General features: G+C 42.9%; 1 protein-coding gene across 6 annotated transcripts in view; it reads right to left on the bottom strand.

The window, feature by feature from the left end:
* Positions 1–23,269, bottom strand: part of RFFL (ring finger and FYVE like domain containing E3 ubiquitin protein ligase) — a 65,622-nt gene that overhangs the window by 31,057 nt on the left and 11,296 nt on the right. The window contains exon 1 of one of the 6 annotated variants that reach the window (XM_045984263.1): positions 14,217–14,350. The exons of the other annotated variants lie outside the window; for them this stretch is intronic. The gene's annotated coding sequence lies outside the window, so the exon portion shown is untranslated. Of the gene's footprint in view, positions 1–14,216; positions 14,351–23,269 lie in introns of those variants that run through there. 6 annotated transcript variants of the gene reach the window in all.

Here is a 23,269-nt window from a genome sequence, read left to right as displayed (position 1 = left end):
AGGGTTAAAATGATAATATGAAGAAGGGGAAAGGAGAGAGGTCTCACTTTCCGCTGGTAATAAATGAGCTCCTTTCCTGAAGTGATAACTGTTGTAAACAAGTGAAAACCATACACAATAATCACAAGTTATAAATGTTCTTGAAAACTCCCTGGTTTCAACTGGTCTATGACAGATATCTGCAGAGGGACCTCAGCATCTGCTATGAAGTTCAGGGAAAAGTAATTCTAACCAATGGACTTGTGCCAAAATCTCACCCTCGGGGTCTGACCAATTAAATGGCTGCTTCTTAGTGTGGCGTTCAGGAGAGATGACAGATTGAACACTGCAGCAGAGAAACCTACACATTTAATTTCAGCCCAGGCATTCTGGCCCAAAGGGCGAGTCAATCAGGAAAGAAAGCAGTTCCGAGTACAGTCTTCAAACAAGCTGAAAACAGAATAAATGGACGTCCGTTTAATTACCACAGGATCCTTCTTCCATCAAAACTGATGACAAAGCTCATCAAGGATAAAGAGCTTGATCCCCCCTGTACTCCTGTGCAGAAAACAGGATTTACCAGACAAGCTCTTTCTAGACTGAAGAAGCTGCTTTCACCAGCTACTATCACAGGGACTGACTTCTGGGCAACCGGGATGGAAAACTTAACGAAGGGGTGCCTGGCGAGCTCAGTGGGTGGAATATATGACTTGATCTCAGGGTTGTGAGTTCGAGCCCTACATTGGATGTGGTGTTACTTAAAAATATTTGAAAAAACAAACAAACAAACAAAACCATTAACAAAGCCAGGGATTCGGTCAAGCCCCAGGTTTCTGGCACAGCCCATGCCCTGGGGAAAGGCAGCGCTTCCGGACATGAGTTCTTTCTGGGGTCAAAATTATGCAGTTTGCCTTTCCAAAGTGGACCGCACAAGTTACTGCAGCCAGATGTATGGTATGGTGTAGACTCAACGAGGACTCTGAGCCCTAGTGTTATTTAGTCCCTTTACACCTTATTTTCCTCAAAAACAACAGAACCGGCTGCATTTAAAGGGCAACAGAAAGGATTAAAATAATGCACGTCACCCATTTATTCCAGAGCCTAGCACCTAATAGGCACTCAAAAAAAGCTGGCCACAAATAAAATCTTTTTCAAGGTTCTTTAAAGTGACAAAATTTATCTGCTCTATCCCCTATCTACTGTTTTTAAGACCTAATGATACCTTTACATCAGGCTCAATGTAGCTTTATTTATCCCCCCTCAATATTTTATTTATTTGAGAGAGTAAGAGAAAGAGAGCACGACCTGGGGGAGAGGGAGAAGCAGGCTCTCAGCTGAGCAGAAAGCCTAGTCGGGACTCGAAACCAGGACCCTGAGATCATGACCTGAGCCAAAGGCAGAGGCTTAACCCACTGAGTCATTCAGGCACCCCTCAATGTAGTCTTCTCATGATCCTTGAAGAACTTAAGGATTCCAGAACTTAAGGAATCCTGGGAGAACTTCTCTCACAGGGGGTCTGAGGTGTGACACTTCTTCCCAGTTCTACCACATTGCCACAAGTCTGTCACTTTCCCCACAGCGCAGCCAGTTTAGACTTTCTGCCTTAGCTCCTCCACCGTCTTGGCCATCAGAGCCAGAGAACGGAACATCTCTGCCTCCCCTCCATCCCATCCCACCCCGCCACCGGTGCTCCATAACCGACCGCCCTGCTGCACTGAAGTCAGATGGAGTTTTGCGATGAATCCAGGATAAATCCAGACCAACCACCCCCTTCCTCTCACAGACCTTTGGCTTAGTTTGATGCCTGATCTCAATCTGAAAATTATGCTGACTTTCTGAAATGTTTTCTGCGCCTGCCAGGATGTGATATGCCTACTATCTATCCCAAGGAGCAGAAATGGAGATGTCGAATTTGCTTCATACCACAAAGAAAATCTTCGTATCCTCCTCATATTCTCTCCTTGGAAAGAATACCTGGACTTAACCTGGTCTTTGGGTTTTATTCTTTGCCACATATAAACTGCACACTGGCTCACATTCCTTGACAGACTCGAGAGAAGAAACGTGTGCTGGTCTCAGGATGCCGTATTGCTCACATGGTAATGTTGGCCTCACCGATGCTAAGATGTGCCACGTGACCTATTTGCTCCTGGAATTACAAAGTGGAAGGACAATCTCCAACATGCAGGGATACGGACTGCACAAAAAACATTACCCAGACTTTCACCTGCCCCATATTCATTAGTTTATGGTTGGAGACCATCAGAATGGACCTGTTCTGGAATAGCTCATAGTGGCTATGATAATCCACAGATCTCAAGATTATTCCCCACAGGAGTTATTCAAATCCAGCCTGCTGATGAACCTAATAAAGCAAGTTTCAGCAGTGGGAAGCAATGAGGAATGAGAAGGGGATTCAGAAAACAGGGGTTCCTAAAACTGCTTACCAGCTGAGTGATACCTCTCCCACTCCACCAAGCAAATTGCTTATTTAATCTCCTCTCCAGAAACTTGCCTATAGGGTAAAACAGTTCAAAAGTTAGCATTAGATCCAGCCTCCAACACTCAAGGAAATTTTCAATTCAAAGTCTAACAAGGCCCTGGGATAATTTGTAAACTACCATACTCAGGAAACACTCAAAAGGTGTGCTAGAAATCCTGGAATCCAACAAAAGGAACCTGTAATTTAAAATGCTGGTGAATTACAGGCTAAGATTTCTTATTGTTATTAAGAAATAAATAGCCAAGCCCAGCTTGGATCCCTTATCTACCAAAATCTAACAGACCAGCAGGCACTCAGGAGTTTCACTTTATAAAGCACATGGATGCAACATGGCGTAGGTGAGGAAAACCTGTCATGCACCAGGAAGAATGGCCTGAGACCTAGAAGAAGAAAGATGTGTCCCTGTATAAAGGCAAGGGCAGTGAAGGACTAGTTGCCTTAGCTTCTTTTCAAACCAGAAACAGAGATGTCTTCCGTCAAGCTCAAATACTAGAAGTCTTGGCTTTTTAACTACATCAAGTTTCAAAACACAGACACACAAAGTTACAGTAAAGACAAGCACATCCTGTTTGCACTTGACTTCCTGTTCTGGGCCAGCTGATCTATTTACCCTGCTACTGCCTAGCCACAAAACAGTAACCTTTCATATCTGCCAACAACCGGTTCACTGAGCACTATTTCACGGACAATAAAATACATTATTCTGTGAGTCAGGTAGAAAAGATTCACCTAAAGAGCACCAAAAACCAATATTGAGCCTCTAAGCCACTCTGTCTCTCCTATGCTTCCTACTGACGTCTGACCTACCTAATAAAAAATTAATACAAATAGGCTGAGATAAGAAAATTAAGCCCGAAACAGAATTTGGAATATGGGGGCTGAGAAAAAGAGCAAGGAAGACTGGAAATGTTTTTATTATTAAACGTGGGCCCCTTTTCAAAAGTAGAAGGAACAGATTTCTATCAGCCGGAAGCCCCACTGAGCAGACCCCAAGATGGGAACCACCAGGAGTGATCACCACAGTTCATAAAGGGCCCTTCTGGTGAACGCTGCCCCCAATCCAGCCAGCTACCAACTGGAGTCCACATGTCAGCGAAAGTTCTCCAGTTTTAGAGACCTGAAGGCCTCACTTGAAGTGAAATTTCCACTGTTTTCAAAGAGCTAGTAGTTCCCCCCACAAGCTACATTCAGTGTTGGGAGTAAATGCTAGACAACAAATATCCCAGTTTTTATGGGCCCATCGGTTGGCCTCCTTGGGTCTGTATTCTCATCTGGAAAATAGGAAGGTAAGACAACGCAAATCTCTAATGTTCCTTCCAGCTGTCGAAAAAGTTCCAGGATTCAACACTAACAGTTAGAGGAAGCTTCTGCCACTCCTGACGTTATTTCTTTGGTCCACTAAGATACCTCTCAAACCCCACAATTCACGGTGTGAATATATGCCTTGATCTAGACCTCTCAAGTACCCAAGGACTCTTTTCCCTCTCCCTTGAAATGTAGATCAGAAAGTTTCCCACTGAAGGCAAAATAACAAACCTTAAGATTTGTTCTCTTGACACATGGTCTTTTTATTAAGATCTTAATGTAATCACCACTCAGTTCTCATGCTGGTCATATGATTCCTGGACAGAATAAAGCCACAAAAGGATGGAGAAAATCTGACCAGCAGCTTGTGGCCCTCCCACACAGTGACTGCTAATAGCAAAAGAATGAGGCAAAATCTGGGTAAGAAAAGGGAGTGGTGAAGACAAGCTGGGTGAGTCAGTATAAGGGAAAACCCAGAAGAGAAGAAGAAATGAGAAAAAAAGAAGAGCAAAGAAGGGGGGCGGGGGAATCCAAACCAATGAGCAGAAACTTAAATTCTGCTTATTCATTCATCTATGTATCTATTTATTATCTATCTATTTACATTATGTGCAGAGAACTGAGCTGGACACTAGAGGAGACACAAAGGTCAACCAGATAGATCTGCTCATGAGGTTATGGAGAGCTAAAGGCATGTACACAAACTACTGAAATATACAGTAGAAAGGATACTGTGCCATAAAGGAGACATAAAAGAGAATTCTCTACTATGAGACCCAGAGGAAGAAGTGATTACTCCCGGTGAGGGATCAGACAAGGCGGCTTCATAGGAAGAATGACATTCCAAGCCAAAAACACAACAGAAACAAGGACACCCAAGCAGGAAATCAAGGACACATAGGTACAGTGAGTAACTGGATTTGATTTGAGATACAAGTGGGAATGAAGGGAGGGATGTTAATAACAATAGCTAGCCATCCACAGAGCCACAGCTAAATTGGTAACTGGATTGGAGCCAGAGAAGTATTCCAAAGTCAGACTCAGAATTTGAGTTTAAATCCAGTGGAGAAGGAAGGAGGGAGGGAGGGTGACAAGTTAGGAGCTTGGAGGACTCTCAGAACCCATAAAATTAAGATACTAAAATAACGCAAAACCAGTGTGTGCAGATATTGAAAGTCCCTCCAAAGAGATGCAATGTCTTCCAAACTAAAAGCAAGAAGACGGGAGGACAAAAGGGCTCAGGTGATGGTATTAACATATTTAAACAAAGAACATAACCACATCTGGGCTCCTGGCTGGCTCAGTAGAACATGTGGCTCTTGATCTGAGGGTTGGGAGTTGGGAGTCCCACGTCGGGGGTAGAGACTACTTAAAAAGAAAATCCTGGGGCACCTGGGTGGCTCAGTGGATCAAGCCTCTGCCTTCGGCTCAGGTCATGATCTCAGGGCTGGGATAGCCCCCCCACCCACCCCCGCATCGGGCTCTCTGCTCAACAGGGAACCTGCTCCTCCTCCTCTCTCTCTGCCTGCCTCTCTGTCAAATAAATAAATAAAATCTTAAAAAAAAAATCTTAATAAAAGTGATCACACCAAAGTATGATTACAAACTTTAAAAAATCTAGAAAAAGTTGAGGAGGCTATTCTGACTCCAGAATCACCCAAGACAGAGCAATACTGCAACTAAGTGACACACCACCTTCTCTGCTGTGGGACAAGTTTCTTTCAGGAAGTTTAAACGGGAACTGCACACAGTAGCAGTTGGGGGTGTGGGCTCCTAGAATCTGAGAGACTCGGTTCCTTCCAATCTGAGTTCATCCTCTTACAAGCTTGGACAGAGCCTTGGTTTCCTCATGGTGTAAATTGAGTACAACGGGCCCACTGGGAGAATTAAATGTCCTACTGTATACAAAAGCACTTAGTATTCTGGTATTCTGGAATACTCAGCAGATAGTAGGCAAATCAATAACCTTAGCTTTTTTCTAACTTCCCCCACAAAGTATTCTATATTATTCCATGCTCACCAAGCAAGCTCAGTATTATTAAATTTCATTTCTCAGATCTCTTGGTACAGAAAAGCAATACCCTAGCAAAAGCCAGAATCCTGTCAATAGGAAAGGACTCCTTCACTCTGAAGTAACAAGCTGTCATTCATTTCCGAGCACAGTCACCCAAGTCTGAATATAGTGCTGTCCCCGAAGACTGACTGATCATTTCCAGGTACAAAGCAAAACAAATTTCGTGGCCTGAGAACCATACCTAAAATACAGTGACCAAAACCCTGAGGGGTCTTCCTAAGAAAACAGATGGCACCCGCCAGGCTGGCCCTTCCTACTGCCACCCTCAATCTGCAACAAGCCAGTCTGTATAATGTGACTTTCCTGTACTTCTTCTCCACTCTTCACCTCTCCATGCCCTTCAATCATGCACAACCGGGAAGCATTTGATCTGCCTCTCTGACCTTCTGGAAGTCAAAGATCCCATCTTATCAGCTTAGCATTCTTCCCTCCATATTCCAGTATACCTTGCATCAAACAGAACTACAACATTTATTATAAAAATGAATTTCAAACACAGCTTCCTTGAACAACACAATCCATTGAAATCCACCAGCTCTACACCCTGAGGCAGGATTTATTGAACTCTTTTGATTTACTGAACTCTTATTCTACGTTTTTCTTCCCCTCTAACTCCCCAGCCTTTCCACACCTGAGCTACCAAGTATTACAGAAACGTCAGAAGACTTTATGGACTGGGTGCCCAGCAAATTCATACAACTGGGACCAAGTCACCACTGGGCTCCAAAGTCTTTTATTCATCTCTAGTTGATGACTCCACAGCAACTTTCCAAAGAGCAGCGTTGCGCAGGGTTGAGGACATGGGGCCTAGAGTTAGACAGAACTCAGTCTTCCTCTGTGACCTCAGTCAAGGTGCTTCACTTCCCTGACCTTCACTTCTGCTTCCATAAAATGGAGAACCTAAATGAGGTAATTAATGCAAGCCCTTAACAACACAAAGTGCTCAAAAAGTAGGATCTGAGTCATGACTGTTTTCTACTATGTGTAAGCTCAGCCCCTCTCTCTCCTAACTAGAAACCTCCTCACCTGCTTTACCAAAGCAGCTCGGCTGGGGTCCAACTACTTATTTTGAGGCAGTGGTGGGGCCGTGGGAATCAGGGATCAGGAGTCCAGCTGGTGCCCTACATGAGATGTGGGACCATGAACCGTTTCACCTTTGCCTCCGGTTCCTCCACTGCAAATGAGTGTTTTAATATGTGAGAGTGAAATGGGAAAATATGAGAGAGCATCAAGCAGAGGAGGGGAGTGGGGGGGAAATAAGTGAGATAATAAGACCTTCAAGTAAAACAAACCTGGCTTCAAATTCCAGTTCTAGCACTTACCTAGCTGTGTGACCTTGGGCAAGTTTCTTGTGTGCAAAATAGCACCACAGGGTTTTGAAAAGGTTTAAAAGAATGTACAGACTACTTGGCACGTTGGTTTCCCCTCCTCCTTTCTGCCTCTTCTTTCCCTTTCATCTCAAACATTCCCCTTTATTCACTAGACCAGTAGAATACCATTTCTGACCATCAGTTAAAAAAAAAAAAATTTAGCACATCTCCAACATCTCTACACGTAACAGCAAATTAGGCAAGTGCTACTGTACAAATGGGCTTTGTTCTGTCTAAAACCTAGTACTAAAAAGAAATTTCAAAGAGAAAGATAAAAATAGAGGAAAAACTTAGTTCTAGTATTTCCTTCCCAGACCCCAGAGTAAGGTCTTACATACCCTTCAAATCTGGAAATTCATTCTGGGAGTCACTGTATTATTAGGCACCCTGTTTACACACAAAGATAGAGAGTAGACTCAGGGTGGTTCCTGGCACGGGGACGGACACAGGGTCAGGGCTCAGCAGACGTCAGCCTCCGCACATCTGCTTCTCTGTGCAGGTCTGTGCAAGCGAGCTTTCAGCCTCTCCCCTTCTCTTCGGTTCCCTGCTTCCCTGCTTCCCCCACAAAGCAGTGGTACCCTCCTTCACCCACAGGTCACACACGTGTTTGCTCACTCCGCTCCACTTCACCAAAAGCCCTCTACAACGTCCTCAGAGATCTTCTGATGGCTAAATGCGTGGCTTTTTTCCCAAGTCCTCCACCTTCCTGACCTCCCTGCAGTCCCCGACACAGGTGACCTACCCATGTTCTTCCTGCAGGCTCCTTCTTCCCCTTCCCTTTCCACTGAAAGTGCAGAAGCTCGACTCCCCTTTGACTTCAAAGACCAATCTTTCTCCCTGTCTTTCCGTGGGTTCTTCTTTTTGGTCCCTAAGTAACCCCTAGGGCTCTGTACTTACTTCTCTTTCCTTCTCAAGTGAATTCTACCTGGTTCTTTTAAAATCTAGGGGCACCTGGGTAGCTCAGTCGGTTAAGTGTCCGACCCTTGATTTCAGCTTGTCATGATCTCAAAGTCGCGGGGATTAAGCCCCTCGGTGGGCTCTGCACTGGACATGGAGCCTGCCTGAGATTCTCCTTCTCCCTCCTCTTTTGCCCACCTTTCCTGCACATGCGCACGTGCTCCCTCTCAAAATACTAAATTAAATCTATCCCGCAAATATCCTGTTCTCATCGTATACAGGCCATACCCTGCTCTATGTGCTGTTATCTTTCTCAAGAACTAGAACACACACCTCCTGACTGGTCCTCCTCTTCGCCGCTGTTTCCTCCATACAGTAGTCAGAATAATCTTTGACCGCTTGTTACTCTCCTTCTTTAAAACCTTCAGTGGCTTCCCATCATGCTTTTCTGGTAAAGCTTAGACTCCCCATATAGCCCACAAAGGCCCCATGTGATGTGGGCCCTGACTTCCTCTCCTGCTTTACCTCATGCTGCCCACAACCCCGCCCCTATTCACCTCACTCTAATCCCTTGGCAGCCCTCCTTTCAGTTTCTCAAAAATAAAAAGACTACTCCTTGCCCCCAAGGTCTGCACACTTGTGGTTCCTTTCCTGCCTGGAACATTCTCCACAGCTCTTTTCACCAAGCTAGCTCCTTATCAGCCAGACTTCTGCTCCCCTGCCCTATAACACAGTTGTCTGGCACATGATGGAGCTCAATGAGTACTGTTGAATGAATAGACTCCATAGCCTTTTGTCAGAGAACTCCCAATCGAAATACCCAGAATCAGTCTCACCCTTCAGTTTCAGCACCTCGATTCTAAATGCTTACTAGATTGGTATCTGTACCTTGAATTTAGCATAGCAAGTACACTCAAGACCAAACCCTTCATTCTTCCCAAACCAGTACCTCCCACCTCCTGAAATTACACAAGCAGTTTAATCCACACCTCCACTTCAAAACCATGAATTTCCTATTCATTTGCTCCACCTGTCCACAATTCTAACCACTCTTTAAAACTGAATTTAAGTCACTTCATTCATTCATGCATTCAATCAACCAGTTATTCATTCAACAAACACTTACTGAATGCCTTTTATGAGGCAGGTACTGTGTTAGATACCAGAAAGCAAAGCAGACATATTTTTGTCTACTCTCTATCAAATAATCACACAAATGTTATAAATTATAAAAATTATAACCTACAAAATGCTACAAAGGAAAAAGTGCTAGAAACTAGAAGAAAAAATGTGAGGCATCAAAAAACATTCCTTTAATGATGTGCTGATTGAAGGAGACAGAACTTAACCTAGGCAGACTAGAGGGTAGAACCTGCCAGGCAGAGGGTTCAGCCAGGTCCTGGAAGCAAAAGGAGATCAGCAGGCCTATCTTAAGGCATCTACCTTTCTGCCTTATATATTATACCTATCAGAATCAGTCTTGTCCCCTTCCCCAACCTCTATCCTCATTTTACTGTCACCTGAGAAAAAGTACATAGGGTGTCTCAGGTGCCACCACTGCCCTGCCCAGGAGACATGGATTAATTAACATGTCTGGTACCTAGGGAAACCATGCTTATAAAAAATCTCCCAGACAATTCTAATATGCAGCCAAGTTTATAAATCAAATGCCTAAACTATCTACTCAATAAACATGTATCAATTAGTCTTTCATTAAATATCCCTAAGGTTAACATGATAAACTCTTTCCAAATTGGTCACAATAATCTCAACCATACTGTATGGCCTTTAGCAGTGTGACAGTGATACTTTACCCTTCCCAAAGTGTCCCCTCCCCTTCTATGTGGGCTACATTTGTGACTCTTTTAACCAAAAGAATGAGGAAAATGATAATGATGGACTCCCAGGCCTAGGCCTTAAGAGGCCCTACAGCTTTCATTATGGCTGCCTTGGAAGCCAACCATGTAAAAGGAGCCTCATATTGATTAATGGCTGATGAGAGACCAAGATAGAGTCAAACCTCATGGAGGAGAACCAAGATGTCTCGGCCAACAGCTAGCACAGAAACCCACGTATTTTGAGTGAAGCCATGTTGGAGCTCCCAGTCCAATGAAATCACCTGGAGCAAGGTGGTATGTCCTTCTTCCCTGGATTATAATTTACAGAATCATGAGCCATAAAATGGCTGTCATTTGAAGCTACTAAACGTATTAGAATGATTTGCTACACACTGGTAGATAACGGAAATAGTCAGAAATCCAACTCACTTTTAGCAATCATTCAACTGTTTCCCAGCTTTAATGACCAAGAAACTCTTCCTCATATTCATTACAATTACTCCTCCTTCAATTTAAGCCTATATCCTCTTAAATCTTTGAAGTACAGGAAGAACAATTAGTCAAAATCCCCCCGGCAAAAACTATTCTTATACTTGAAGATGGTAATCGAGCCATCCCTTAGCTTTTCCTTCTGTAGGCTAAAATCATTCCTTTTTTAAAAAAAACTTATAATGATAGGACTTATTTTTAAACTTTTTAATCATTTTTATCCTCTCAAGTATTAGGGCGGTGGGGTGGGGACAGAACGACAGAAACTAGATGCCACATGCCAGTACTTACCAGAGATTATTTCCTAGCCCTTATGGTTCATCTTTCCATAATCCAATTCCACAAAAGTTTATTACCCTACAAATGTAACCATTTATTGAAATTACCATGAAACCTTTTGGGTTCTTAACACTCCGCTTACTCTATCTTGTGCTGACTCCCTTCACTCATCAACCTGGTCTGACACTCCATTATTGAAATAGGTTTTTAATAAATTCTAGGTATTTGAAGCACGATAGAAAAGCTTGAGGTTGGAAGGCACACCATTAATTTCAATCAAGGTCTCTAAGCACATTCAAGGCCTTTCTGTAGGTCAGGCAGGCTCTGGGTACCTCCTTCTACTTCAATTGGTAAAGTGGCCTTGTAAAAGGCAAGATCTTTAGCACTTGCCTACTGAGCAAAGGCACCTTTTCTGTAGAAACCAATAGGGTGTATTTAACTACAAAGAGACAAACCAATGTAAAAACATGCTGTCTCTCTGAAGTCTTACCTGGACGTATACTTCAATGTCAAAAGTAGCTTTATAATCACCAGTAAAATAGGGATAATAAAGCCTACCCAACACAGAATATTGTAGGTGTCAAATAAAATGATACAAGGGAAATAATTTTGTAAAGTATTATAAAAATGTTAGGTGATAATGTGGAACTAAGTTTAAGTTTCAGCAAGCCCAACATATCTTCAAATTAACTTTGAATGGTTACCTGATGATTTCAGGTGACATATATGGAATAGCACCACGGGCTCAAGTTCACCAAATAGCAACTAAAAACATACCACCTAACAAGACAGCTTACGAATTTTCTAATACTGCCAAGACTAATAAAGATGTTTGGACTAATGGTTTGACACAGGGGACCCACTTCAGCCACTGTCTGATGGTGTTGGGCTCTAGGCCAGGGAGCAGGTGTAGAGAAGGAACAGTCTACTAGAAGAAACAGACAGTGCTGTGGAAGTCCAAATAAGGAGGAACAACTCTAACTCTACTTGACCAAGGCAGGGAAGGTTTCGCATATGAATTAATAAGTCTCCTGGGGGATGAGTACTTTGCGAGTCAGGAGGGTGAGGCCACTTTGCCTAGAACAACATGCTGTAACCAGGGACTGGGAAGATGGGAGAAATTCGGTGAGGATGGAGAGGAGAGAAATGACTGGGGGAAAGGAGAGAGGTAAGCCGGGTAACAGTAACAGATAGGACAGGGTCATATTGTAAAGGGCTTTACCTGTCAAGCTAAGTAGAAAACAGGAATGCAATGGCACTCTGAAAACCTGAGAATGAGAACATTTGTTTGGGCCTTTAGGAAGATAACTTTGGCAACAATGTGGAGGGGACGGGAGCAGAGAAAGACCTAGGGTGGGGTGGTAAAGCCCGGTCAAGACTGGATGGAGGGGGCACCTGGCTGGCTCAGTCAGTGGAGCATGCAACTCTTGCTCTTGTCCAGTAGTTCAAGCCCCACACTGCGGGGTAGAGGTTATGTAAAAATAAACAAATAAATAAATAAATAGTTTTTAAAAAGAAGACTTGATAAGGCTCTCAACCAGAAGTTACAAACTCAAATTTCTGGAGGCAAAGTGGGTAAAATGTGACATCTTTAGTCTTTAACATTTGGGAGAATGGTTACCTGTAATCTTTGAAGAGTGCAGGCCCTGTACACAAAATTCAATGACACTGGGCTGGTTAAACAAAATGTCTAGTAAATTAAGGCAGTACAGTGGGAATGAAGGAAAGCCACACATCGATCAAACGGTACTCCAGTAACATCATCAAAAGCGCTTAGCAGAGGGGTGCCTGGGTGGCTCAGTCGTTAAGTATCTGCCTTTGGCTCAGGTCATGATCCCAGGTCCTGGGATGGAGTCCCACATCGGGCTCCCAGCTCCACAGGAAGACTATTCTCCCTTGCCCACTCCCCCTGTGTCTCTGTCAAAAAAAATAAGTAAAATCTTTTTTAAAAAAGCACTTAGCAACCATGGATTTAGCATATTTAGGTGATGTGAGCCATAAACAATGAACAGGAAGACCTTGCGGACATCATTAACAGAGTTCAAACCTACAGCAACAGAAGCAGCTGACTGGTCCTCGGTGGGAAGATAACGTATGCCATTTTAGATCCCTTTTGAACGCTCTGGTAGGTTCTTCAAGTTGGGTAAAGTTTATCAAGTTGGAAATAAGGATCTGAAGCTTGGGAGAGACAGCTGGGCTACTAAACATACTGAGGATACCTGAATTTACGAGCCTATTTGAGATCCTTGGAGTAAGGGTACGGGGGTGTGGGGGAGGCGAGGGAAGAGTGGAAAGATGCCCAAGGTGAAGTCTTGGAGCCTCTCAACATTTATGAGATAGCCAAAAGAGAATGCAAAGAAATAATAGAAGGACACTCTGGAAACTCAGAAGAGACAAGGTAACCTCAAAGCCAGATGAAGAGGGTCACTGGGGGAAAGAAGAATGGCCCCATAGTGCCACATGCCAGGCCAAGATTAAGTAAGGTGGAGGCTGAAACCACAACATTGGGTTTGGTAATCTGGAGTTTACTTATGATCTTTAGGAAAACATGAGTAAGGTAATGTGGGCAGAAGCCAAAATAACAAAAGGTTGAAAAGAGGATCAGAGTTGAGGAAGTATACAATATAGGTTCCTCCTCATTCTACCCTTACTGAGAACCAACTGTGTCCCAAGGAACATGGATATCATTCTAACAAAACAGACACTGATTCTTGACGTATTCTATGATCAGAGTAAACAGTGTTGTCCTGTGTACTCATCCAGTCTTGGTGAGTAAGAAGACACTCCATGGAAGAAATGACTTTGGCTCTGAAGCCAGCCAGGTGAAGTTGGGGCAGGCTGTTCTAGAGACAGCTGGCTGGTGTAAAGGCCTGGGGTAGAAGAACACATGTGCCATCTGAGGGGAACTGTAAGGTGCAGAAGCAAACTTAGAGAGGGGCAACTGCCTAGCAATGAGGCTTAGGTGTTAAAAAGTTTAGAAGTGAACAGCAGGAGGGAGATAGAGCAGTAGTCTGAACAGAATTAGGGATAAGGGGAAGTTCTTCATAGTATCTCAGAGAAAAATATGGAAACTTCCTGGTAAGACAGTGTTTCCCTACAATTCAATATTCCAGTGATTAGATAGATAATAAAATACATTTGCTTCTCTCTCTTCCTTTAATAATGGTTTAGTTTGACTAAACTATTTCTCACAAGACACAAAAAAGGACAGAAAATACAAGAGCAAAAGATGGATAAAAGCTGTAAACCTGACATGTTTGTCTTCTCTAAGGTTTCTATGATAAATGGTCTACTTAGGACTAAAACCACATCCAGATCCCAAATGAAATGCAACTTTTCCCCCTTAAGACCTCTTCTAAAGGCCTAAGGGACTGACTTTAAGATACCCATACTGCTGAGGCAATTCTGAAGACACAGGATTTCCCGTTCCTCCTGCAGCTCAGTCTAGCTAATAAAACTAAGAGAAAACAGTCTGGGGTTACCTGATTTTGCCTGTTTCAAAACATTACCACAGCAGAGAGCAAGCAGCCTCCAGTTCCTGCCGCTGAGGTCCTTGGAGCCATTTCAGATGAGCTCATCTCAGGAACCAACAGCAGCAGCTTTCAGGCAAAGTGAATGGTGCCGCCTGGGGACGTGTCTTTGGTAAGTAAGCAAGATTGCAACAGAGCAGGCAGTCTACCCGGGGCAGTGCTGACTCATGCGAGGCAAACTCCTGCTTCCCAAACAACCCAGCCGGAGCCAACGCAATCAACCGCAACTCAGAAAAGAAGAGGTGCCCCACTGACTTTTTTAAATGGAGTGCTGACTACTGGGGGCTGGTCCCTCACTCCCCTCTTGCTGGTTGCTCAGCGGCCCCTGGAGCCCTTACCTGGAAGGCTCCTGTGGTCACATTCTAAAATTTCATTTGAGAACAGGCTGGGGCTCAGGACAGCAAGATTACTGAAGGTTAGCAGGTTCACAGCCTTGAAGATCTCCCCTGAGAGGCTGATAAATAAGTCACTTTGCATTTATAAATTAGAACATCTGGGTCAGAGGAAATGAGGAACTTGCCCGGTCATCGCTAGTTGGTCAAATCACCAGAGTGAATTTTTGTCAGCTTTAACCAGGCTCCCCTTTCTGTTTCCCCATTAGGCCATCCCTGACCTCTCTATTTCCCTAGACAGTGCAGAATCTCTAATTAAGACAGAAGTAACTGAAGGCTTTAATCAGCTGCCACACACAGTTAAAGCCACATTATCCACCAGCATACCTGCCGGATGCTTAAGGAATCCAGGAGTCTCTGAAAACTGCATTAACACTTGATTTTAAAAGAAAAATCCCTAAATCTGTGTCGAATCTCATTTATTGGCCAGCTTATTAAAAAAATCAATTCTAGAATGACTGGCTCATCAACAGCTATTATTATTGAATTTGCCCTGACCGGCTAGAATGGTGCTATACAAAGAAAACAAAAGATTAAGCCCTTGCTTTATGTGGGGTTTTTTTTTGTTGTTTTTCATTAGACAAGAAAGAAACATTAAAGTTCACATCAGATCCTTCTGTTCCCTGCTCAGAACTTCCCAAGGCCATCAGCTCTTCCTCAGCATGGGCATTCAAGGCCACCACACCTAGCCCTGTCCATCCATCAAGGTAGGTCCTCCACAGCATGAGCTCTGGATGTGCTGCCAACCCAGCTTGTCACTCAATAAATGTTATTGGGTTAATTAAAATGTATGTGCAGACTGTCAGAATTTGGGTTTAAAAACTATGCTACTTAATTCTATTCCTTTTCAAGGGGCTAGTTTAAAAAAGTTATTTATCCAATTGGCTTAATTCCCCTTAATTACATTATTCCAGTAGTACAGACACACTGAGCTTTTATAAGGTTTCATAAAATGTTCCCTCTTTTATTCCTCCCTTTCAGTGTTTTCCTTTTCAGGAAATGACTGTTTAAAGTTTTCCTACAGTGTGTGTTAATTAGTTCTTTTCAAATGATAAAGACATCTTTAGAGCAGTTGGCAACTGTTATCTCATGGACCACACTTTTAAAAAATATTTCTGTAGTTGATGATAAGTCACAAACATTCTAATATGGAGCAACCCTCAAGACACACACAGAACGGACAAATAGGAAACCTCTTTTGAAAAAAACCATTATTGTTAGAAGCTTCTGGCACATTCTATATATTAGTTAACTTTAAATAAGGAAGAGAAAATTCAGATAGTATTGTGGCTGGGAAGTAAATGTGAATTATATAAAGAAAAATACAAGAGCCAGAAGCATCAGGATTTCCTAATTCTGCTAAAATAAACACCATTTAGCAGGTGAGGAGAACTGTTGCAGATTATCATTTCCCTGTTTGGGATTCTGTACAGTTCTTCTTTTTCTCCAAAATATAAGCATACCCCATCCCAGTTCCTTCTTTTAGACTGGAAAGGCCAAGGATTACCCTGATTTCGGGCTTTAAAAAGAGGCTAAATCTGAGCAAATGACTTCAGGTACTTGAATTTTTGTGAGGTTACATGAAAACTATGAGACTATGAAAATAAGAAAAATAATTTGGCTTTGTGCTTAGTCATTTCTCTCAATGCATTATCTTAAAACTCAGACAAGTCACCACCTAAAGGTACATTTTATGGGGGGTCACAGGAGATATTTAGTGTGTGTATAAAATTTGCACACACTCATACTCACTGTTTTTCTTGAAGAGGAATATGTAATGCCATTTATAGGCCACTTTTTTTTTTCCTGCAAGAGATCTTAACATTATAAACAGTAAACAGGTGTCAAAAGAGAAATAAAAATATTCACATCTCATGATTCTGTAGTCTTCCAAATCTGTGGAAAATTACCAAATACATACAAAAAGATAATGGGATGATACACATACCAGGGAGGGAGCTGTGGTGGGAGCAGATGAAGGAGGTATTCTTAGCTTTATGAGTATTTGAATTTTTTTATTTTTGCAAGAAACACATATTCAAATATTAGTAATTTAAAAATGGGTTAATTTTAAATTTTTTACCATTTATGAACTAATCTTTCCCCTTTCTTTTTTTTTTTTTTTAAGATTTTATTTTTATTTATTTGACAGAGAGAGAGATCACAACTAGGCAGAGAGGCAGGCAGAGAGAGAGGAGGAAGCAGGCTCCCTGCGGAGCAGAGAGCCCAACGCGGGGCTTGATCTCAGGACCCTGAGAGCATGACCTGAGCGGAAGGCAGCGGCTTAATCCACTGAGCCACCCAGGCGCCCCAATCTTTCCCCTTTCTCACTCTTTCTTCTTAACATCTCCCTTTTACCTACTTTTCCCTCCCCAACATCCTAAATGATACTGCACATTTATTCTGTTCAACAAATTAATCCTATTTATGTCCATATCCTTTTTCTTATTGAGAGGGAGCTGACTTGATGAAACCAAGTTTTCAGGAACCAGTGGTTGGCTGTCTCTCCTTGTGGAGACTTAGAGACATTGCCAAATTCTAATCTTTGGAGTTGTAGGATCTTATAACGTTTTTTTAAAAAAAAACTAGAGTACCTCCTCTTCGAAAAAGACAAATGAGCATCAACCAAACATCTATCATCTAATAAATCACAGAAATTAAACATGAGAAATAAAGTAAATTTTAGGATACTCGACAATCCACTCTAGGGGTACTTAACAATCAACAGAGGTGCTTATTAAAAATGATTATTTCCCATCCCAGTCCCTCAGACATTCTGGATTAGCACAAATGCAGAGAGAGGCCCCAGAATCAGAATTTTCAATAAGGAACTCCCTCTCCCACGTGATTCTGATGCAGGTGGCCTTGGATATTTCGAGAGATTGGTCATACAGCTATGTTCCCTGAGCACTGTTTACAAAATGAAAAGTTCTGTTTCAAAGACCTCCAAAATGAGCAGTAGTCTGAGAAGCTCTTGGACATTAGTCCCCTTACCCACAAGAACAGCCAAGAACATAACAATTGAACTGTATTTGAACATTATTTTCTTCAAGCCTCCAGAGACAATTATCCTAACTACTCTTAAGGATTTTAGCTGTCACCCACAGTCGTTATAGGGAGACATTTTCACACCTGGGATGCAGTACAAGGGGCTTAATGGAATTTTTATGGCTGTGAAAATTAAAGTTCACTTGACTCAACAGAATACTCAAATAAAACAAGGGATAAAACCTCCCTAAAGGCGCGGGTTGAAAGTAGAGGCTTTTGACTTCCTGATGAGGCAGTTTTGCCTAGAAATTCAAACCATGGGATGCTATATAGCTCATATGTCTTCAGAGTACCCAAATGCCAACTTATCACCACAGTATCAGCCAACGCAGGCTCACTGTAACATTTGGAAGCACAAACCTCCTGTATAAAATGGCCTCTCCTGGGAGACAGAGGCTGTCGCCATGGCGGGGATCATTCCATCCTGGGGCCAGAAGGACCAGGCAGTGCCTTTAATCTTTAACGAGCCACTTTCATGTTCAGATGTAGTAACTGGCACTGCGTAAGGCTCAAGCAGCCTTACAGCACTTTGCTGCAACTCCCGCTCTCCCCGCAGCTGTGTGGGGGCAGGCGAAGGGAGTCTGTCCCTGCTGGTACAGGTACCAGAACCCGTCCTATAACCTAACTGTGGGCACCCGATTATCCGCTGCAGTGTAATAGTTCAGAAAGGTATCCAGTATCAAGGGTACAGCACCTGCTTACCTCAGGCACCGTGAAATACTAGATCCCTAAATGTCAGGGAATTGAAAAAGCAGTGAGCCTGCAGGAAAAGGGAGAGTCCAAAGCTGACAGGACACAGGCTGTGGCCCTAATAACAAGACAGGGGGGAAGGAAGTCAGCGACATGACCCAACTGCCATCCAGGGGAGCTCACTTTAGAAACCCGGCAACAGAAATCGTGGAACCACTCGACGTGCAACTTTCTATACAAAGCTATTTCTTCCCTTTTTTCCCCTGAGCTGCTAATACAGAAGGGCAGGGAAAGGCCCTTGTCATCCAAGTCCCTCACCTAAACAACTCCCAAAGCCTCATAATGAAGTGATTAGTAAGCTCCGGTCCTATTCCCCAGTAAACAACCACCCTCTCAGAACAAAGATTCCATCATTCAACTCTGAAGATTTCCTGAATGCAGTTCTTTACTGTATTACCTCTGGATTCTTCCCCTCAAATACTTCCACACACACTATCTTCTTTCTCTCTATTCCCTGCCACCTCCCATACTCATGCCCTGCCTCCAGTAAGTCAGACTTCCTGACTTTTCATGTTGGTTTCCATTAGAAATGCCATAAGATTAAGTGACCTTCTCACAGGTTCCCAAGCCTAGGGGGCCTTTGTTGACATGTGTTTCATGTAGACGAGTGACTTCTAGCCAAGTAGATAAGGTTACCTGTTCACCTACAGTTAATCTTCAAACTGGCTTAGGTAGGCTAGGGAAATAAAAGGTAAGACTGCACAGCTTGAATGTCCCATCAGTGTAATCAAAATAATGGAAGAGAGAGAAAAGACAGGAGAGATTTCAAAATAAAGACTGAACTGTGCATTTCAGTAGCACTTAAGAAAACACTCCGTCTGACTAAGCACCTGACTGAGTAGACTAATACCCAAAGGACTGTACATTCTCCAAAGATTATTGTGCTCACAGTTCTTGCTTTCCTCAAGGTTCATAAAATCAGACTTGCATTATTTATAGTAGAGCAGATAGGTAGATCCTAACAGCTAGAATTTTACTGATTTCCTTGAAAAAAAGCTACAACCTTATTTCAACCCAAACACAGGTAACAAGGAAGGAAATACATTTTGTTTAGGTCTTTCAAAGGTATCTCTCAACCCTTTTGTAAGAGAACAAAAAAAGGGTTAGAGAAAGGAATACAACTCTGTCCCAGGCTGAAGCACTTAAAAACAAAACAAAACAAAAAAACATCACAGGGAAAATGCCCATAATACATTCTCCACTGAAAATAAAAAAGCATTAACAGAACAGCAGTTGGGGACTACACACACACACACACACACACACACACACACACACACAGTGAAAAAAAGATACAAAACATATAGCTTAAATGTCTAGAACCACTGGGGCGACTTGGTGGCTCAGTTGGTTAAGCCTCCCACTCTTGGTTTTCTCTCCAGTCATGATCTCAGGGTTGTGACATCAAGGCCCCAATGGGCTCTGAGCTCAGCATGCAGTCTGTTTAGGATTCTTTCCCTATGCCGCTGCCTCCCACCCCCGGCTCTCTCTCTCTCAAATAAATAAAAGTCTTTTTAAAAAAAAGTCTAGAGGGATGCCTGAGTGGCTTAGTTGGTTGAGCAACTGCCTTCAGCTCAGGTCATGATCCTGGAGTCTCTGGATCAAGTCCCACATCGGCCTCCCTGCTCGGCGGAGTCTGCTTCTCCCACTGACCTCTCTCCTTTCATGCTCTCTCTCTAATAAATAAATAAAATCTTTAAAAAAAAAAAAAATAGTCTAGGGACCCCTGGGTGGCTCAGTGGGTTGGAGCCTCTGCCTTTGGCTCAGGTCATGATCTCAGGGTCCTGGGATCTAGCCGTGCATCAGGCTCCCTGCTCAGCGGAGAGCCTGCTTCCTCCTTTCTCTCTCTGCCTGCCTCTCTGCCTACTTGTGATCCCTGTCTGTCAAATAAATAAATATCTTTTTTTAAAAAAGTCTAAAACCGGGGCGCCTGGGTGGCTCAGTGGGTTAAAGCCTCTGCTTTCGGCTCAGGTCATGATCCCAGGGTCCCGGGATCGAGCCCCACATCGGGCTCTCTGCTCAGCAGGGAGCCTGCTTCCTCCTCTCTCTCTCTGCCTCTCTGCCTACTTGTGATCTCTGTCTGTCAAATAAATAAATAAAATCTTAAAAAAAAAAAACCAAACATTAAAAAAAAAAAGAATTTAGCCCTTCATTCCCAAAGTATTTAAAAAAAAAAAGTCTAAAACCATTTAATAGTAGCTACTTCTGGTAAGGGAGATGTTTGCCTTCTGCTTTATATGTATACTTCTGTGCTATTATAGTTTTTTTAAATGAGCGGTATAAGCTAATTAATATTAAGAGAAATATGATCACTTGACAAAATAAAACAATTTGAACAAGTTGGTAGGGCCATTCTAAGCCAAATTTTCAGCATATTTAAAGCTATTCACTGAGGCAAATTTCTAAAGAAGTTACCAGAAATTCATAGTTTGAGGATAGTATTGTTTGTTCACCATCGCTGGCAGCAGTGTGCTAGGTCCTGCCAGGTAAAGGGAGAGAGTCTCATGCTCACAGTTCTTGCCTCCTCCCTCCTTCCTCTCTCAAGGAAACCATAGCCAGGTGACGAAAGAGCACGTCAATAGACCACTGAATGCTGTGTACAGAGGCAGTCTTGCAGCATGCTAACAACATGTGACTCAAAAATCTTTGCTCTTCGTCAGGTCGGTTTTACCAAGTTATCTGATGAACTTAAAAACCAGATATGCTACGTAGTGGAATAGATAAAATCAAAAATGGTGACAATACCAAAAGCTGGCAAGGATGCGGAGAAACTGAATCTTCTACTTTGCTGGTGGGACTGTAAGATGGCACAGCCACTCTGGAAAACCATTTGGCAGTTTCTTTAAAAAAAAAACTAAACATATACTTACCATCGGACTCAGCAATTGCATTCCTGGGCACTTAATCCAGAAAAATTAAAACCTCTGTACACAAAACACCTGTACCCAAATGTTCACGACGACTTTATTGATATTGCCCCAAACTGGAAACCACCAAAACGCCCTTCTACAGGTAAACGGTTAAAGAAACTGTGGTCCATTCACACCACAGAATACCATTCAGCCATAAAAAGGAGTGGACTATTGCTACACACAACTTGGATAGAGGGGCTGAAGTGAAAAATGCCGATCTCAGAAGGCCACATATTGTCATGACCCATTTCCATAACACTTTAGAAATGACGAAATGAGAGAGGAAGAGAGAGAGAGAGAAGAGATCGCTGGTTGCCAAGGATTAGGGATGATACGGCTCTAATGGTGCAATTACTCATTCTACCGTCCGATCACCAGGGGGAACCCAGAAAGGTGAAAAGCGTGTAAAGCAAAGCACATTTCTTACTATTTTGCATTTGCATCTGAACCTCGAGTCAGGAGCCAAAAGGCAGAAGTAACCAAGCGCAGAGTGAACCCTGCTGTGGTTCCAGCTCAGCATTCAGCGGAAAGCGTCCTGCTTGAAATCAGCAGCATCAGAACATTGCAGCAATTGGACGAAGACATTGTGAAAGACGGGGTTAGCAGGCAGGGCAGCTCACATTTGACAGCTTCTGACCACAATTAGTTTTTCTTACAGAAGTCTCAGGAGGAGTCTCCAAAATGTGAGGGAGAGGTTAGCAGAAAAACTTCCAAGGATGCTTTCTCTGTGATTTCTTCAGGCCAGTACTCACAGGGCCTCTGAGCAGGGGAAGCAGGACCCGGGTCTCAAGTCCAGAGAACAAAGTCTTACTTTCTGTACTGATCAGGACTTCCTCCTGAAAGTGGTCTGTCACCATTTATGCCACTATCGCTTACAAGAGGAGGCCAGAACATCTATACATCTCATGTAGAAGCCACTTTACTGGGAAGGCCTACCAACTAACAGGAAGACACACCCCCATAAGGGGAAAAAAAAAAACCTGAAAAATGAACTGCCACCAATACATTCTCCTCTAAGCCAATGTTTTAGCTGTTTAGCCAAATGTGCTTTTAAGGGTGACTGGTTTATACATCAAATACAATTATAATGTTAGAATTAGGAATAAACTATAAAGCCATCCTTCAGTGTGAACAGAACTAAAACTAGTAGAATATGTAACAAGTATTACTAATACCATTTTTTTTTTTTTTTTAATTTCCAGAGAAAAAGAGAGAGAGAGAGAGCAAGAGCACAAGCAGGGGGAGCGGCAGACAGAGGGAGAAGCAGGTTCCCCGCTGAGCAGAGCGCCTGATGTGGGACTTGATCCCAGGACCCTGGGATCATGACCTGAGCCGAAAGCAGACACTTAACCGACTGAGCCCCCAAGGCGTCCCACTAATATCACTTTTTAATCACATTCCATACCAGAGGACCATGTATAAAAATTTCAAAGCCCACCCCTCTATGAACTGGAATCTACTTCTGAAGACCTGCTCTGAAAAGTCATCATCATAGGCGAGCCAGTAAAGTGTGAGGCCACTGGAGCCTTGATGGAGAGTTTGACCTTTAAGGCCAGAAGGGTTCCAACACTGTGTGGCCTTAGGCCTATCACTTAACTTCTCTGTGCAGTGTTTTCACATCTGTGGAACACAGATACTAGTACCTACACTTCAGAAAACTGTTGGGAGGATGAAATAAATTCCTATAGGCAAGTCCCTGTACCTGGCCAGTACATGACTGTTGGTAATTTTTATACAGGTAAAGCACGGTGCAAAGACAAGTATCACACAGCAAAAGAATTGTCAGCACGGCGCAAAGACAAGTATCACACAGCAAAAGAATTGTCAGTCCTACACAAAACTCTCTTCTACTTTTAGACACAAGGAAGCTTTCACCAAAGAATGCATACAATCCCATTCAGAA

Source organism: Meles meles, chromosome 18 (assembly GCF_922984935.1).
Source record: "Meles meles chromosome 18, mMelMel3.1 paternal haplotype, whole genome shotgun sequence".
Lineage (NCBI taxonomy): Eukaryota > Metazoa > Chordata > Mammalia > Carnivora > Mustelidae > Meles > Meles meles.
This window is presented reverse-complemented; position numbering and strand designations above follow the sequence as displayed.